The sequence below is a fragment of the Salvelinus alpinus genome, chromosome 25 (assembly GCF_045679555.1).
Source record: "Salvelinus alpinus chromosome 25, SLU_Salpinus.1, whole genome shotgun sequence".
NCBI lineage: Eukaryota > Metazoa > Chordata > Actinopteri > Salmoniformes > Salmonidae > Salvelinus > Salvelinus alpinus.
In genome coordinates this window covers 25426562-25438682 of record NC_092110.1, presented here as the reverse complement: position 1 = coordinate 25438682, position 12121 = coordinate 25426562, and the positions used below count along the sequence as shown (strand labels likewise).

At 40.2% G+C, this 12121-nt stretch overlaps 1 long non-coding RNA gene across 1 annotated transcript; it reads right to left on the bottom strand.

Moving 5' to 3' along the window:
* Positions 1-6304: 6304 nt before the first annotated feature.
* Positions 6305-8726, bottom strand: LOC139553727 (uncharacterized). Its single transcript, XR_011670713.1, has 2 exons — positions 7684-8726; positions 6305-7421 (listed from the first exon to the last, which is right to left on the bottom strand). It is a non-coding gene; the product is annotated as an uncharacterized lncRNA (long non-coding RNA).
* Between the last annotated feature and the right edge of the window lie 3395 nt (positions 8727-12121).

The following is a 12121-nucleotide window of genomic DNA, read 5'->3' as shown; positions in this document are numbered from 1 at the left end:
TCAATGGCCTCTGAACTATTTCCTAAGAGGTCAAAACAGAGTACTTATTTATTTTTGACTGCCTTAAGCTGAGAGAATCCATTTTGAATGAAAAATTAAACATGTACAGCTATCTGTGTAATCACAGAAGCTAACTGAGCTAGGGAGCATTCATATCAAATGTACAGTTAAAGTCGGAAGTTTACATACACCTTAGCCAAATACATTTAAACTCAGTTTTCACAATTTGTGACATTTAATCCTAGTAAAAATTCCCTGTCTTAGGTCAGTTAGGATCAACACTTTATTTTAAGAATGTGAAATGTCAGAATAATAGTTGAGAGAATGATTTATTTCAGCTTTTATTTCTTTCATCACATTCCAAGTGGGTCAGAAGTTTACATACACTCAATTAGTATTTGGTAGTATTGCCTTTAAATTGTTTAACTTGTATCAAACATTTTGGGTAGCCTTCCACAAGCTTCCCACAAAAACTTGGGTGAATTTTGGCCCATTCCTCCTGACAGAGCTGGTGTAACTGAGTCAGGTTTGTAGGCCTCCTTGCTCACACACGCTTTTTCAGTTCTGCCCACAAATTTTCTATAGGATTGAGGTCAGGGCTTTGTGATGGCCACTCCAATAACTTGGCTTTGTTGTCCTTAAGCCATTTTGCTACAACTTTGGAAGTATGCTTGGGGTCATTGTCGATCTTTTGTCCCCATGTGCAGTTGCAAACCGTAATCTGGCTTTTTTATGGCGGTTTTGGAGCAGTGGCTTCTTCCTTGCTGAGCGGCCTTTCAGGTTATGTCAATATAGGACTTGTTTTACTGTGGATATAGATACTTTTGCACCCATTTCCTCCAGCATCTTCACAAAGTCCTTCGCTGTTGTTCTGGGATTGATTTGCACTTTTCGCACCAAAGTACCTCATCTCTAGGAGACAGAACACATCTCCTTCCTGAGCGGTATGACGGCTGCGTGGTCCCATGGTGTTTATACTTGTGTACTATTGTTTGTATAGATGAATGTGGTACCTTCAGGCGTTTGGAAATTACTCCCAAGGATGAAACAAACTTGTGGAGGTCTACAACTTTTTTTCTGAGGTCTTGGCTGATTTCTTTTGATTTTCCCATGATGTCAAGGAAAGAGGCACTGAGTTTGAAGGTAGGCCTTGAAATACATCCACAGCTACACCTCCAATTGACTCAAATAATGTAAATTAGCCTATCAGAAGCTTCTAAAGCCATGAAATAATTTTCTGGAATTTTCCAAGCTATTTAAAGGCACAGTTAACTTAGTGTATGTAAACTTCTGACCCAGTGGAATTGTGATACAGCGAATTATAAGTGAAATAATCTGTCTGTAAACAATTGTTGGAAAAATTACTTGTGTCATGCACAAAGTAGATGTCCTAACCGACTTGCCAAAACTATAGTTTGTTTACAAGAAATTTGTGGAGTGGTTAAAAAATGAGTTTTAATGACTTCAACGTAAGTGTATGTAAACTTCCGACTTCAACTGTATTTAACCTGAACAGTATACATCATCCCACTAGGCACTGACGTCAGTTCGTCTAGTTTTGATTTACATTTGGTTGACTTGTCAACTAACGTAAATTCAATGTGAAATCAACAAAACATTTCACCATGTCATTGGATTTAGGTGCAAAATCTGTTGATTCAATGTCATCACAGATTTTGGGGGTAGAAATTACATGAAAACAACTTTGATTCAACCAGTTTTTGCCCAGTGAGATGAGAGTCAACTAAACACTAAAGCACCAGCTCCACAAAGAAATCATGTGTAATTCGGCTCAGTTAGGAGCGTGATGTTGTGATTCAATTTCTTGGCTTCTCTCATCAGCCACCACTCATACCCTCTAAAGAAATTCTTATCGTTCTTAATGAATCCTCTTTAGGATCGGACCCTTTTTTTCAATTTTCGCCTAAAATGACATACCGAAATCCAACTACTTTTAGCTCAGAAGCTGAAGCAAGGATATGCATATTCTTGATACCATTTGAAAGGAAACACTGAAGTGTGTGGGAATGTGAAATTAATGTAGGAGAATTTAACACATTTGTCACACCCTGGCCTTAGTTTTCTTTGTTTTCTGTATTATTTTAGTTAGGTCAGGGTGTGACATGGGGGATGTATGTGTTTTGTATTGTCTAGTTTTTTTTGTATGTTTATGGGTGCTGTGGTTTAGTTGGTTTAAGTGTCTAGTCTAGGTGTATGCATGTCTATGGTTGCCTGGATTGGTTCTCAATTAGAGACAGCTGTCTATCGTTGTCTCTGATTGGGAACCATATTTAGGCAGCCATATTCATTAGGTAGTTCGTGGGTGATTGTCTATGTGTAAGTTGCTTGTGTCTGCACTTATTGTTTATATAGCTTCACGGTTGTCGGTTTGTTGAGTGTGTCAAGTGTTCGTTTCGTTTCGTCTTCAAATAAAGAAGATGTATTGCTATCACGCTGCACCTTGGTCCTCCTCTCTTCCACGTTACGACGATCGTGACAACATTAGATCTGGTAAAAGATAATACAAACAAAAAAAACATGCGTTTTCAATTATTGTTTTTTCCCCCCATCATCTTTGAAATGCAAGAGAAAGGTAAAAAAATAAATATTGCAGTTTAGGCGCAATTTTGATTTTGGCCACTAGATGAAAGCAGTGTGTGTGCAAAATTTAGATTGATCAAGTGAAGCGTTGCAATACAGGACAATATTTTGTATCAAGTCTGCCAAAATGTGCCGAATTGGTCAATTGATCAATTTAAGTACATAACTATAGAGAACATACAAAAATTATATGGTAATACAAAATGTAAGTTAACACACTCCCAGGAATGTCTTACATGATGGATCATTAGCTTATACACTAACTTTCACACATCTAGATGACCAGGCGGGGTGGTGTGGAGCCAGAGACAGCAGGGGTTCAAACTGTAGAACCCAGTTCCTACATTTGTATGTAGATTTTATCAAACAAAACTATGCTACATTTTATCTCTGGGACCCTCAGGATGACAAATCAGAGCAAGATTACTGAATGCAAGTACTTTATTTACCTTCAGAGGTGAATGTATCAAACCAGTTGCCGTGATAAGTTTTTGTTGTTGTTGTGCACTCTCCTCAAACAATAGCATTGTATTTGTTTCACTGTGATAGCTACTGTAAATTGGAGAGTGCAGTTAGATTAACAAGAATTTAAGTTTTCTGCCCATATAAGACATGTCTATGTCCTGGAAAGTTTGCTGTTACTTACAACGTAATGTTAATCACATTAGCGCACGTTGGCTCAACCGTTTCATCTGTAACCGTTCCACATGTTATGTCATAATTGATAAACACATTTGTCCAAAATGGCACCCCTATTCCCTATATAGTGCAATACTTTTAACAGGGCCCTGGTCAAAAGTAGTGCACTATAAAGGAAATAGGGTGCTATTTGGGAACCAAACAAAGGGATGAAGGGAACATCTTCCATGTTTACCTGTGGTCTGTCTGGGTGTCACCTCCAATCTGTCCTTTGTAGAGGAGCCCCAAAGTTTGGCTGGAGACAGCAAATAAAAGTTACATAGGCCTACTTTTAGACTACATCACACCAAGACAAGGGTAGTGCATGGTTATCCATGAAATTAGATTAGAAGTCAGATATAACAATGAATGTAAACCTCCGTAGACCTTGAAGAAATTGTCCAATATCAGGCTGCGGTAGGGTTCAGCATAGCACTCAAAACCCCTTCTCTACGTAGGGTTTTCAGCGGTTAGCTTTAGCCACGGCTGTCCATATTTTTAACATCAGAGAGAAAGATTATTTAAAATAAAGATACTTACTGTAGCAGATTTACAGATCCATACGCTGTGGGCCTCCACGTTGATGAACTACAATTCCTCCCCAGTTACGCTTACGCACAGGTGTTCGCAGCACGCTAGATAGCTAATTCACCAACAGGGAAAGGTGGCAGAAATGTTTTTTGTTGCAAATTGCAAATTGCCAGAGTGAATTTACAAATGCACCCGAGTATAAATGGAGGGATTTATTCTAATGAAATCTAAAATCTCTAATGAAGTGTTTTGTCCAAAGAATGGTCCAAAATGAACACATTTTCCCCCTCCAGTCTCCATAACCTGATGCCAATGAGGTAGGGTTAAACTAGGTCATATGCCAACTGGGAACTTGGAAATCTCTGACTTCAGAGCATTCAAGACAACTGGGAACTCTGAAAAAACAAGCTCCGACTGAGAAAATTGTTTTGAATGTCCAAAACTCTGTCATGTTTCTAGAACGACTTTCCGACCTGAAGATCACTGACCTCATGAATTGACCTAGTTTCTTCTCAACCTCCCAGTTGCCTTGAAAGCACCCCAAAAAAAAAAAAAATTGGAAAGCACTCCCTCCCCTGCAATGATTGCGTGCGCTGTCATCGACTGTGCCGTCTGACACCAGATTACTATAACATAAACTCAGCAAAAAAAGAAACGTCCCCTTTTCAGGACCCTGTCTTTCAAACATAATTCCTAAAATTCCAAATAACTTCACAGATCTTCATTGTAAAGGGTTTAAACACTTTTTCCCATGCTCGTTCAATGAACCATAAACAATTAATGAACATGCACCTGTGGAACGGTCGTTAAGACACTAACAGCTTACAGACAGTAGGCAATTAATGTCACAGTTATGAAAACTTAGGACACTAAAGAGGCCTTTCTACTGACTCTGAAAAACACCAAAACAAAGAGGCCCAGGGTCCCTGCTCATCTGCGTGAACGTGTCTTAGTTATGCTGCAAGGAGGCATGAGGACTGCAGATGTGGCCAGGGCAATAAATTGCAATGCCCGTACTGGGAGACGACTAAGACAGCGCTACAGGGAGACAGGACGGACAGCTGATCGTCCTCGCAGTGGCAGACCACGTGTAACAACACCTGCACAGGATCAGTACATCCGAACATCACACCTGCGGGGGGACAGGTACAGGATGGCAACAACAACTGCCTTAGTTACACCAGGAACGCACAATCCCTCAATCAGTGCTCAGACTGCAATAGGCTGAGAGAGGCTGGACTGAGGGCTTGTAGGCCTGTTGTAAGGCAGGTCCTCACCAGACATCACCGGCAACAACGTCGCCTATGGGCACAAACCCACCGTCGCTGGACCAGACAGGACTGGCAAAAAGTGCTCTTCTCTGACGAGTCACAGTTTTGTCTCACCAGGGGTGATGGTCGGATTCTCGTTTTTCCTTGAAGGAATGAGCTTTACACCGAGGCCTGTACTCTGGAGCGGGATCGATTTAGAGGTGGAGGGTCCGTCATGGTCTGGGGCGGACTGAGCATGTTGATAAATCAAATCAAATAAAATGTTATTGGTCACATACACATGGTTAGCAGATGTTAATGCGAGTGTAGCGAAATGCTTGTGCTTCTAGTTCCGACCATGCAGTAATGTCTAACAAGTCATCTAACAATTTCACAACATCTACCTTATACACACAAGTGTAAAGGAATGAATAGAATACGTACACATAAATATATGGATGAGCGATGGCCGAACGGCATAGGCAAGATGCAGTAGATGGTATAGAGTACACTATATACATATGAGATGAGTAATGTAGGGTATGTAAACATTATATAAAGTGGCATTGTTTAAAGTGACTAGTGATACATTTATTACATCCAAGTTTTAATTATTAAGTGGCTAGAGATTTGAGTCAGTATGTTGGCAGCAGCCACTCAATGTTAGTGATGGCTGTTTAACAGTCTGATGGCCTTGAGATAGAAGCTGTTTTTCAGTCTCTTGGTCCCAGCTTTGATGCACCTGTACTGACCTCGGAGGGTGAGGGCTAGGGTGGGGTAGAGTGGGGTAACATCTCACAGCAAGAACTGGCAAATCTGGTGCAGTCCATGAGGAGATGCACTGCAGTACTTAATGCAGCTGGTGGCCACACCAGACTTTGTTCAGGGACACATTATTCCATTTCTGTTAGTCACATGTCTGTGGAACTTGTTCAGTTTATGTCTCAGTTGTTGAATCTTATGTTCATACAAATATTTACACATGTTAAGTTTGTTGAAAATAAAAGCAGTTGACAGTGAAAGGACGTTTCTTTTTTTGCTGAGTTTGTGGTTAGCCGATATGTAAAATACCAGTGGTGGAAAAAGTACCCAAAAGCCATACTTGAGTAAAAGTAAAGATACCTTACTTGAAAATTACTCAAGTAAAAGTCACCCATTAGAATACTACTTGAGTAAAAGTCTTAAAGTAACTGATATTAAATGTACTTAAGTATAAAAAGTTAAAGAATGAAACGTAACAGCCGTAAAGCAAAACAGCCAGACCTTTTATTTGGTTTGAGATTTTCTGAAAGGTAACAGTCTTACAGATGCAAGAGGCTCAGATTTTTTTTAATTATGAAGATTCTCAAATAGGCAACACTTCAAAATATATTTTACAGACAAAATAGAATGATGCCTTAATGAAGGAATATAGCCAGTAAACGTAAGCACTTACAATCACAGTCACTTTGCTTTAGAAAAAACATGCTATAATAGAACCCTATACATAAAAAATAAAAAAAGTACATGTACAGAACTACACACAACCTTACTATAGCAATAAGGACATCACCACTGATGGAACTGTATTAGAAATCAGTGTGTCAGGTCATGCCTTTGTAACAAGGACATCTATAACTGGTGAATTTTAAACATAAATGAACAAAACACATAAGCGTGTCCTTGCTAGCGTTAAGCTGTCATTATTTGAATTTGAAGGATTTATGGTTCATCTTCAGTAAAAGCTGGTTTTCAAAGTTTATGGAATCTACGCTTGCTCTCCTGGGGCTGAAAACAAGTCCTGCAATGCTGAACAGCCTTTCAAAGCCAGTTGATGCAGGTAAGGGTGTGTTTAGCCTCAGAGACAGCTTACAGACTGCCGGGAAGGACTTGAGCAACTCCATATGATCAGCTGAACAGGCCAGGTATCCGTCCAGCTGTTTGGAGCTTTCTTGTGCTTGAGACGTCTTAATTTATTTTATTTAACTAGGCAAGTCAGTTAAGAACAAATTCTTATTTACAATGACAGCCTACCCCGACCAAACCCTAACCCGGACGACACTGCCCTATGGGACTCCCAATCACGGGCGGTTGTGATACAGCCTGGAATCGAACCAGGGTCTGTAGTGACACTTCTAGCACTGAGATGCAGTGCCTTATACCGCTGCTTCTTCAGTCCCAGTTGTAGCGTATCCACCAGAGGCTTACAGTACTTCAGAGACAACTTGATTCGGTCAAGTTTTGTGATCAGCAGGTTGATAGTAGGAAATTGCCACCCCATCTGGACATTGGTTTCAGCCTGCAGGATGTTGATGGCCTTTGCAACTGGGCTCATGGTAGAAGCATACTCTGTGAGGAAGGATGAGTGCAGCTGGATTGAACCTGTAAAAAAAAAATATATAGAATAATAATAATAATACTCTGCTTCCTAACCCTATACAAAGGGGACTACTAACCATTTGACCTGATTTAACTGCAGTAATCAATGGCTGGATGAGTAGTTTACTAAATGGATCAATTTAGTATGTGGCTACAACATGTGAAACAGTTATTAGTCCCCAAGCAAAAGGTCAGAAAACACTGCAACAGATTTAGACAATATTCAAGACCTTAAATTATGACAAAATACATCATCCTTACTTACATTGGAACCTCAAAGTCTGTGCAGGGAACTCTGATGGCCGCCTCTTCTTTGTCGATCCTCAGGAGTCTTTCTATAGCCATGAACCAGGAGTTCCACCTCGTAGCATTTGGGCGCAGCAGCTGGAAGTCGCAAGTATCTTCAACCATTTTGGCTGCAAGTGTGTATCTTCCGCATTTGTTCCAAAGTGCTTGGCACTTGCCAAATGTTAAAAATGGGACACTTTTTTGTAAGCCTCACTGGATGTTGCTTTCAGGGCATTGACTGTAGATACTAAGTTGAGTAGGTGGCAAGCACAGCGCTGGTGCTTCGGCAGCTGGTACTCAAAACCATCATCTTCATTCAGAATCATTGCCACATCAACAAACTCCACTTCTTCACTCTCCTCTTGTTCCTCTTCCCCATCTTCCTGTCCTGGCTGAGCTGCTTCACCACCCACTGCTTCCAGTGTCTCGTTGTTTTCACCTTCTCCAAAAACTTGGAAAGCTTTCAAGAAGTTAGAGCCGTTGTCTGTTGTTGTTCACACAATCTTAACCTGGACTTCAAACTCAGAATATATGTCATTTAGGGCGCCTGCCAACACATCAAAGGTGTGCGATCCTCTCAACCGTTTACAAGCAGGGCTGCAGAGCATCTGTTGAGACCGTCAGGGTCTATCCAGTGGGATGTAACACCAATGAAGCTCCGTCTTCTTGCAGACCAGCAGTTGGTGGTGGTGATGTGGTCAATTCCTCTCATGGCCTCAGTCACCTTCTTCTTAATTTCCTTGGAGACGTCATCAATCCTGGAGCACAGTGTGGGCCTTGATAAGATCTTTGAGTTAGGCTGCAGATCCTGGACAAACTCTGAACGGTTCTTGTTCTACAACAGCGAATGGTTGGAGCCCTTGGACCACATACTTCACCACAGCTTTGTCAATGGATTTTTGAGACACTGTCTTCAGTAATGTGCTCTGCTTGATGGTGGAGAGTCTCAGGGGCATGTTTTCTCTTCAGTGTGTTTGCTGTCAGTTCTCCATACTTCTTTAGATGGTGTACATGCTTTCTCTGAAATAATAAGAAAAGATAAATAGTTACTTAGCTAGATAACTACCATCACCAAATACTTAAGGTATAGGATACTATTTTTAAAGCTATAAACATGAGGTAAGTGACTGCTTGTGACCATTTAATATTACAATGATAAAAAACTGTTAATTGATCTAGCTAGTAGGTTACGTCAATAACTTAAGTCTACAGTAATTAGCTAGGTAAGAACAACTTTATCAACTAACAAGGAATAAAATGGCTAGCTAACTGGGTGTTTGCTAAAATTCCAAAGCTAACATTAGTTAGCTAGCTAGACCAGGTGTTTAGAGAAAATGTATTCGACTAGACTAACGTTAGCTGACTAAAATGTACCCAGATTCATTAACTACTAGTTAGCTACTGTAGCTAGTTAGCTCACGTCAGTTTAGTTAGATTGTGCTAGCTAACAAAGCTTCCGAATCTGGGCACATTTTAGCCAGCTAAAGTAGGTATCTACTTGCTAGTGAACTATTGAGGTGTAGGATTAGCTAGCATCAACTAACACATAAACTTGTTACTTTAGCAAATGTTGGCTAGCTAGGTTAGCTAATGTTAGCTAGCATGCTAATTATCATGCTAACTTTATTCTAGCTAACTAGCAAGCTAACAGTAGGCTTATCTCAATTTGTTTTTTAAGTTCGACGGCGAGATCTTGAAGGCTAGTATTTCCTGAACTTTTGGTAAACATAACAGACATTTCATCCGGTAGGACGAATCCTTCATTCCGAGGAAAGACAACATTTATTATAGATACAGCCAAGGAAGTTGATACTCATCAGGAAGTAGTGGTAGAGCGATGTCGGACATGATTGTGCGATTTTGGACATACTTAGGCAAAGTGCTGCTGAGTGGATGACTGTTTTGCGTTGGCAAGTAACGTTAACAGGCTCCCGATGGGTGGGGTTTACACGTTAGGACCCTTGGATTTGCCCAAACTGGTGGATTGGATCAACTCTGCATGTCATCGCCTACTGCCTTGCAAAACAAGTTCCCCCATGAGTGTGCCGACTCGCCGATGTTGCTTTCATCTTTTTTAAGTAACGAATGTGTCAGGGGAAATGTATTGGAGTAAATGTATACTTTTTTTCATTTTTTATGTAGTGAAGTAAAAGTCGACAGAAATATGAATAGTAAAGTAAATTACTGATACCCCAAAAAACGACTTAAGTACAGTAACGAAGTATTTCTACTTTGCACAACTGTAAAATACATATCCACGTGTTGTAAGATCTGCCAGGCGTCAGCAACGCCTGGGCATAGCAACGCACCCAAGATCGGTTTGGTTGAAATGCTATCAATCATGGGGCTATTTGGTGGGGAAGAAAATTGAATGTTCTCGATATCCCGCTGTGCTACAGAGAAATACTGTAAGTTATTTCTTACCAAAATGAAGTAGCCATGGCAGGAATGTTCCATACAATGACATTGTATTTATACCAATTGGCCTTAGCCTCAGCCTCTGGTCTCCAGCCAAGGTTTACAACCATTCCGTTACCTATGATGTAGGCCGAAGGCTTGACAGTGCATCAAAACGATTCAAAATATTTCAGAGAGCCCAGATCAAGCAGGTTTATACGTATATATTATATAAATATGGGTAATCAACTCCAGATGTAGTCCCCAAGTGATCATTTCTACGGCGCTTTTATAAAGTGTAATGGCTCCCTCCTCGGGACACATGCAGAACAACATAATTGAACCCTCTCATTGCCTTGCCACCTGGTGTCGCTTTACATTAGAGGAAAGTCAGGTCAGGGACCTGTAGCTCCAGAGAAGCACAGTTTCAATTGTGATTTTGTAGATGGTGAAACGATCCTTAAAATGTATTTCTCTCGCAAAATGCTGCATGTAACATATATCAGTTCAACAATGATTGTGATGTCTCTCAAACGGAGGTGGTGAATCTCCCATATTATGTCTTTAACATGGTTCAATGGCGCCGGAAGAGATTGCTGCAGTTTTTCAGGTTCAAATCAAATTTTTAAATGTTGTATTTTTTAAATTGAACCTTTATTTAAGTCAGTTACCCAAGTCAGTTAAGAACAAATTCTTATTTACAATGATGGCCTATCAGGGAACAGTGTGTTAACTGCCTTGTTCAGGGGCAGAACAACATATTTTTACCTTGTCAGCTCCGGGATTTAATCCAGCAACCTTTCGGTTATTGCCCAACACTCTAACCACTAGACTACCTGCCAAATACAACAGGTGTGTAGACCTTACAGTGAAATGCTTACTTACAAGCCCTTAACCAACAATGCAGTTTTAAGAAAAAAACAAGTGTTAAGTAAAAAATAGATAAGTAAAAAATAAAAGTAACAAATAATTAAAGAGCAGAAGTAAAATAACTATACAAAGGCTATATACAGGGGGTTCCGGTACAGAGTCAATGTCCTAACCAATTGTGCTATTGTGTGTGTTTTTTTGCATTATTTGTAACTTATTTTGTACATAATGTTTTTGCCACCGTCTCTTATGACCGAAAATAGCTTCTGGATATCAGAACAGCGATTACTCACCTCGTATTGGACAAAGATTTTTTCTTTAATGAGTCGGACACAAAGGATTTACTTCAGACACCGGACAAGGCCAAAATCTCTGTCCTTCACATGAAGAAGACACAGAGATATAGGGGACGTAGGTCTGGGTGCCTTATAAGAATCTGACGGCGAGTGGATAACCCGGCTCTATGATCCATCCTTTTAGCCAACGTGCAATCATTGAATAATAAACTGGATGAGCTCTGATCAACGGGACATTAAAAACTGTAATATCTTATGTTTCACTGAGTTGTGGCTGAACGACGACATGGATAACATACAGTTGAAGTCGGAAGTTTACATACACTTAGGTTGGAGTCATTAAAACTTGTTTTTCAACCACTCCACAAATTTCTTGTTAACAAACTATAGTTTTGGCAAGTCGGTTAGGACATCTACTTTGTCATTTTTCCTACAATTGTTTACAGACAGATTATTTCACTTATAATTCACTGTCTCACAATTCCAGTGGGTCAGAAGTTTACATACACTAAGTTGACTGCCTTTAAACAGCTTGGAAAATTCCAGAAAATTATGTCATGGCTTTAGAAGCTTCTGATAGGCTAATTGACATTATTTGAGTCAATTGGAGATGTACCTGTGGATGTATTTCAAGGCCTACCTTCAAACTCAGTGCCTCTTGCTTGACATCATGGGAAAATCAAAAGAAATCAGCAAAGACCTCAGAAAGAAAATTGTAGACCTCCACAAGTCTGGTTCATCCTTGGGAGCAATTTCCAAATGCCTGAATGTACCACGTTCATCTGTACAAACAATAGTACACAAGTATAAACACCATGGGACCAGGCAGCCATCATACCGCTCAGGAAGGAG